Raw genomic sequence first — 7,412 nt, forward strand, 5'->3', positions numbered from 1 at the left:
ACGCGTCAGATCATGACCTGAGCCGAAGTCGGACGCTTAACTGGCTGAGCCACCCAGGCGCCCCAGCATTTGCTTTCTTGTATCTCTCCTTGTCTCAATTTATCTGCACGTTGGCTTCCCTTCCTCTGCAGAGTGAGCTCTGCCTGGCAGGAAATGTGGTGTGAGGTAGTCTCAGCTTTCCAATGCAACCCAGCAGGAAAGCTCTACCCAGTTTTCATATATCAGTCTCAGGGAAGGACTCTGATGAATTCTGCTAGAGTAACATGCCTACCCCTTGGCCCCAGACAAACTATTGCCAGGGAAATGAAGTACTGTATTGGGTAAATGTACTGTCATGGGCAGCCACACCAGAGTCAAGGGGTGAAGAGGCGTGTCTTGCCAAAAGGAAATAAAGATGCTGGGCAGGCATGAATAACACATCTATCCCAGCCCTGCTCCCATCAATCAGAAATAACTAGTATTAGTATTTTTTGGTACCTATTCCTCCAGACTTTTTGGGATGCATGTATTTACATACACATTTCCTCCTACAGTCCCAACCCCCAATGAGCATATCTCATGGTACTAAAACAAAAAGTCAAGGACAGTCAAATAGATGAAGGAAAAAAGGAAAAAATCCTCTTCTCTCCTTTGTTATTAAAAAAAGATGACCAAACAGCTCAGACACGTCCATCAGTTCTCGCACACAGAAAATAAGCCATTGGAGGGGTGAAAGGTTTTCTAAGATTAGAGAGAATGGAAGAATTCCTATGGAAAAGATGGACAAGGTTATGTGCAAAACAGAAAAACATTCTTTTTTTTTTAAAGAGTATTTTCTTTTTTTTAATGTTTATTTACTTATTTTGAGAGAGAGAGTGAACATAAGCATGTGAGCGGGCAAAGGGAAGAGAGAGAATCCCAAGCAGTCTCCGTGCATCAGCACAGAACCAAATGCGGGGCTCTGTCCACGAACTGTGAGATCATAATCTGAGCTGAAATCAAGAGCCAGAGGCTTAACCAACTGAGCTACACAGGCGCCCCCCCAAAAAACATTCTTTAACTTCTATTGCTGGAAACAAACAAACAAAACCTTACCCTACTCCAAAATCATACCCAGCATTAAAAGGCAAACTTCAGACTGAGGAAATGTTTTATAGACAATGGGTTAGTATTTTCTATTATGTGAAGAACACTGAACATTGATAACAAACAGACCCAGTAACTGGTCAGTGGAGACAGATAAAACACAATAAACATGGGACATTTTCTACCTCACAAGTAATCAAAGCAGTGCAAACTAAAAGGCCATTAATAGCCTTTCAATTCTGAAGTTTAAAAAACTAGTGACACTGAAATTGTCAGTGTGAGCAATGGATACTTCTGTATTTCTGGTGGGAAAATGACTTGCTAAAATCTTTCGGAAAGCCGTTTGGCAATATGCATCAAAGGCTTCAGTAACGTCCAGGCCTTTTGACCCAGGCATTTCTCTTCTGGGAATTAATTTCAGGGAAATAGTCCTAAATTAGGACAAAGCTATATGCTCCAAGATACTTGAAGAAATATTTTCCAACAGCAAAATTTAGAAGAAATCACCAAGAACGGAACAGTTAAAAAACATACGGTATGCCTATGGGATGTAATATTTCACAGTTCTTAAATTGATGATAATGCAACCTACTTAATAAAAGGACAGAGGCACCTGGCTGGCTTGGTCAGCAGAGAATGCACCTCTTGATCTTACGGTTGTGAGTTCAACCCCTACGTTGGGCATGGAGCCTACTTAAAAAAATAAAATAAAAGGATGAAAATGCTTGTAATGTTAAACAGGTATGCAGTTTGGGAACTTCAGTGTAAAATGCAAAATGTATGTTATTCATAGCAGAGTGGAGAGGAACACCATAAATGTTAACAATGGTCAAAAAATCATCTGATTTTGTTTTGTTTCTTTTACTTCTCTCTACATGTCTATATTCTCCAAACTTTGTTGAATAATATTAACTTTATTTTTTTTAAGTTTATTTATTTTGAGGGGGGGAGGGGCAGAGAGAGAGAGAGAGAGAGAGAGAGAGAGAGAGAATCTCAAGCAGGCTCCATGCTGCCAGTGTGGGGGCTCAAACTCATAAACTGTGAGATAATGACCCGAAATCAAAAGTCAGACACTCCACCGACTGAGACACCCAGGTGCCCTGAGTAATATTAACTTTATAATTAAAAAGTCACTTTTTAAAAAAAGTATGCCAGGAGATGGTTGGTATGTACCAACTTGGTGGTCAAATTTTAAAATTTTATTTAAAAAATAACAAACAGGTGCCTAGGTGGCTCCGTCAGTTAAGTGTCTGACTCTTGATTTTGGCTCAGGTCATGATCTCATGGTTTGTGGGATCGAGTCCCATGTAGGGGTCTGCACTGTCAGTGCAGAGCCTGTTTGGGATTCTCTTTCTCCCTTTCTCTCTGTCCCTCCCCCACGTGCATGCCCTCTCTTTCAAAAATAAATAAATAAAAATTTTAAGAAAAGATAAAAAATAACAAAGAAATAGAGAAGATTTAAATGTCACATCCATCAACATTTTTCTCTCCTACTATTGAAACAGTGATGGCACATTAATAAAAGTTTGGGGTCAGACAGACCAGGGTTCAAACTCTGTAACCCTTACCAGCTGTGGGACCTTGGACAAATCATTTCATGGCTCTGAGCCTCAGTTTCTTCATCTATAACATGGCATAATCATACTGATAAGCATACCTACTTTGTAGGGTTATTTTGAGAATGAGACAGAAAGTGACTTTCAGCCACTAGGCTAGTTCCCTCATTGTCACTTGGATCCCCAGTATGTACCTGGTGCATAATAGGTGTAAGAAATGAGACAGAAAGAGAGTTGTTTTTTTTTTTTCTCCTTTTATAGCTATCAACTGCCCTGGGACAGCTGCTTTTAATATTATTTTTCCTTCCATCCTTGAAGCCCCACATGTTCCATTCAGGCTCTAAATTTGGGATTTCCTTTCTGCCCTCATGGTGCTCATCCCTATTTTCTCATGCAGTCAGGAGCAGCCCATCTCAGCAGGCTCAGAGGTCCCTCTAATGTTTACCAGATCTGACTGCTTTGTCTTGGTTAACACAGGCATATTCTGGGGCAATGATTCTTGTGCTTTTCTTTGATAATCAACCTATAATTTTTTAGGTTTACTTATTTATCTTGAGAGAGAGTTGGGTGGAGGGACAGAGAGAGAGAGGGAGAGAGAACGAGAATCCCAAACAGGCTCTGCACCACCAGTGCAGATCCTTATTTGGGGTTCAAACTCACAAACCGAAAGATCATGACCTAAGCCAAAGTTGGATGCTTAACCAACTGAGCTACCCAGGCACCCCTCAATGTATAATTTTGTGTGTGGTGGTGCTGGCAGGTCCAGAGAGGGACACTTAGAATAGGGCCCTAGAGTCTACAAAACTGGCTTACAAAACTGGTTCCCCACCAGCTGTCTGATCTGGCTCTTCCCCTTTCTGTTTCCTAGTTTTCTTATCTGTAAAACAGGGTAATGGTCTTACCTGCTCTGATGTAGAATCATTGAGAAGAGCAAATACGAGAAGTCACATATCTTGCAGAAGTATCCTCCCAGAGCTGTCTTGTAACAATATGGCCTGAGCTTTCATCAAAGGTTGTGATAAGAAATCACCATGTGAAACTCAATCTCCATTGTTGTCAAATTTATAGAGAATATTATCAGTATATGACTCCAGTGGAGAAGTTTCCTCAGCATGAGAAACTATTGGATTTTTCTGTCAGGAAAATTGGAAGATGCCCTTTCCTCTGATATCAAAGGAAGAGACTGATTCATCTTATCGCCGTTTTTGTCTTGGCTGCCAGGAAGCTTAGAGCTAAATCTGATGCTTAATGACAGCAGTTCCATTAAAACTGATGGGCTTAATTTTATATTTGTATTTCATGAAACTCATTGTACACATCCTCAATCATAAGTTTTCTCAAATTCTTTTGAGAAGAAGGAAGGAAGGAAGGAAGGAAGGAAGGAAGGAAGGAAAGAAAGAAAGAAAGAAGAGAAAAAAGAAAGCAAGGAGGGGTGCCTGGGTGGCTCAGCAGGTTAAGCGTCGACTCTTGGTTTCTGCTCAGGTCATGATCTCATGGTTCATGGGTTCGAGACCTATGTCAGGCTCTTCACTGACAGTGAGGGGCCTGCTTGGGGTTCTCTCTCTCCATCTCTCTGCCCCTCCCCCATTCATGCACATGCATGCTCTGTCTCTGTCTCTCTCAAAATACACAAACTTTAAAAAGAAAGGGAGAAAAAAAAGGAAGGAGTCAGGTATAGTTTTTTTTTTTTTTTCAGAGAGAGAGAGAGAGTGTGTGTGTGTGTGTGTGCGCGCGCGCGCACAGGGCGCACCACTTGTGCAAGGAGGGGGAAGGGCAGAGGGAGAGGAAACAAAAGAATCTTAAGCAGGCTCCACACCCAGCGAGGAACTCAACCCAGGGCTAGACACAGGACTTGATCTCATGACCCTGAGAGCTGAAATCAAGAGATAGATGTTTAACCGACTGATCCACCCAGGTGCCCCAATGTATACTTTGAAAAGTATACTTGGCCCACTGTAGCAGCTAAAATATAAGTTTGATTTCTCTAATAGACACGGAGAATAGTGACTTAAATAAAATGGAAGTGTATAGCAATCTGGCCATAAGTAGTCATACCAGGCTGGTATGACTCAAGGTAGGAGGGATCCTGGCTTCTTCTTATCTTGCTGCTCCAGAGTTCCCATGGTGTTGTCTTTGACCACGTTTCTTTTCTTTTTTTTTTTTTTTTTAATGTTTTTATTTATTTTTGAGACAGAGAGACAGAGCATGAGCAGGGGAGGGGCAGAGAGAGAGGGAGACAGAATCTGAAACAGGCTCCAGGCTGTCAGCCCAGAGCCTGATGCGGGGCTCCAACTCACGAATCGCGAGATCATGACCTGAGCCAAAGTCAGACGCTTAACCGACTGAGCCACCCAGGCACCCCTGACCACATGTTTCAAGATGGCTTGCCACCAAGTCTCATCCCAGCCAGGGACAAATGGGAACATGGGGGGCACATGCCTTGGGACTCATGACCTCATAGTTACACACGTCTCTTCCATTCACATCCTATTGGCCAAAATTTAAATCACATGATCATATCTAACTTCAAGAGAAGCTGGGATATTTAGTCTTTGAGGTGCTATGTCCCACTAAAAATCAGGAATCCTATTAACTATAGAATAGATTTTGAAGGATATCTACCAGCTTCTGTGGCATCCACCATCTCGGATGTATTTTTTGCACATGATTACACTCCAGCCTTCCCTAATTTCACTCTCACCCCCTCTAATCAGTCGGGCTTCCATGCTGCTCTCAAAGTGCTTTCCAATTCAGAGTGCTATTATGGCACTCCCCTGCTCACACACCAACCCTGAATCCCTAGTACCTAGAAAAGTCATTCTCAAACTTTAACATGCATCAGGAATCACCTGGAGAGTATGTTAAAACAGAGATGTCTGAAGCCCCTGGCAGAGCTTCTGATTCAGTGGGTCTAGGACCTGAGAATTTGCATCTTTAGTAAGTTCCCAGGTGATGCTGATGCTGCTGGCTCAAGGACCACACTTTTGTTTTTTTAAAGATTTCATTTATAAGTAATCTGTACTCCCAATGTGGGGCTCGAACTCACAACCCCTAGAGCAAGAGTCGCATGCTTTACCGACTGACCCAGCTAGGTGCCCCCAGGACCACACTTTGAGAACCACTGAACTTGAGACTAAATCCCATGCCCCTTAACCTGCTATTCACAGCCAGCCTGTTCTCAACCTACTTTCCAGCTTCATTTCTTATCCTTCCCTTCCCCCTCCACACACCCAAGGCTCCAGTCACAGTGCAGTTCTCACCTCTCTCTAAGCAGGCCAGCTGTTCACACCTTTGTGCCTTGCTGTTCCTTTTGTCTGCAATGTCTTCTGCCTGGCAACTTCCTTTCCACTTCCTCTCTGAATCCTTTCCTGACCCTCTAAACTGTTGTTAAGTCATTCTGTGCCCTAGGTCCCTGCAGACTTTGTACATTCTTCTATTATTGTTCTTCACAGAGCTCTCAGCCATGGCAACAAGGTCACTGAGTGAGGAAACAGGAGTATGAATGAGGAAAGGGAGGCAAGTAGATGGAGTGAATGAACAAAGGAGGTGAGTGAAAAGAAGAAATGATGAGTTAATACATGAACAGGTGAGTTATGGTCCATTTGTGTTTGGTTGTCTCCATTAAGTCCTGAGCTCTGGAGCAGAAAGGGAAATTACTCCCTGACCACATTAGTACAAAGTTACAGCCGTCACTTACTTCTTAGCAAGATTTAACTGGGACCCAGTATCCATCAAGCCAATCCCCCAGAGTGTTCAGGAGCTGGCAGGGGCTGGGGACTCACACTGGGTCATTTCCTGACATCAGGGCTTAACCTCCATTCAATCCTCCCTATTCTCATGCACGCTGGTGTTTCCAAAAGTCAGTTATAAGACATTTGGGACTGTGGAGAAACAATGATGGTGGATGCCTTTCAGGGCCAAGATACAAAAGGCTTTTTCACCAGACAAGTGATAAGGTGTCAGGGTTGTTTCAAATTAAAATAGTAGGTTTGAGGTGCTAGAACTACTCTCTCCCCCCCCCCCCATGGGGAACCCAGCTTCCTCCAACCCCCATAAAGGAAGTCTCCTTTGGCTCCAGCAGACACGGATGTGGCCATTAGAAGGGACTCCCTGGCCCACTGTGGTTGTCAACTCAGCGATGGTGCTGAGCATTTCCTGCACCACAGCTGTATAGTTTCAGAAGGCATTGCACCTCTTTAAGCTTCATTGTCCTCCTCTGCAGGGTGGAAATAGTTCTATTCACCTTGTAGGTGTGTGGTGTACATCAAAACATGCCAGTAGAGGGCCCAGTGCAGTACTAGGCAGATAGTAGGTGTGCGACAGAGAATAGTGTTCTCGCAACTGATCCTTCAAAGTCTTTTCCCTAATGAACCAGGCCCAGTCAGAATTCTGGGGTTCTTCCTCCTATTTATAATACCTGCCTTCCTCTCTCACAATTTTACCTAATTTGGGGATCTCGACTGTCATCCTACCTCCTCCATAAAATGGTCTCTGCTCCTGGAACTCTTTACCAGTGATGCTTCTCTGGGGAGGTCTGGCTTAATGAACATGGAAGTGAATGGTTAAGCAGGGGATCTGCAAGCTGCACAGGTTGTGCAGTGCCCAAACCTAGGAGTGTCATTCATATCGGCCATAAGGGAGTGGGGCCCCAGTGAGTTCTATAATGAAGAGTCTGTGTCTGCAAGTCAAATGGACTTGAGTTTGAATCTTGCCTCAACGATGATTTATTAATTGCTGATCACCTAGGCTTGTTTTCCTCATCTGTGAACGGGATGTTATTAGTACCCACCA

The 7,412-nt window shown here is 43.3% G+C and overlaps 1 protein-coding gene across 1 annotated transcript in view; it reads left to right on the plus strand.

Moving 5' to 3' along the window:
- Nucleotides 1-7,412, plus strand: part of OGG1 (8-oxoguanine DNA glycosylase) — a 35,715-nt gene that overhangs the window by 20,147 nt on the left and 8,156 nt on the right. Inside the window, exon 8 of the transcript XR_006716027.1 lies at nucleotides 6,074-6,167. The gene's annotated coding sequence lies outside the window, so the exon portion shown is untranslated. The remainder of the gene's footprint in view (nucleotides 1-6,073; nucleotides 6,168-7,412) is intronic.

Source organism: Leopardus geoffroyi, chromosome A2 (genome assembly GCF_018350155.1).
Source record: "Leopardus geoffroyi isolate Oge1 chromosome A2, O.geoffroyi_Oge1_pat1.0, whole genome shotgun sequence".
Lineage (NCBI taxonomy): Eukaryota > Metazoa > Chordata > Mammalia > Carnivora > Felidae > Leopardus > Leopardus geoffroyi.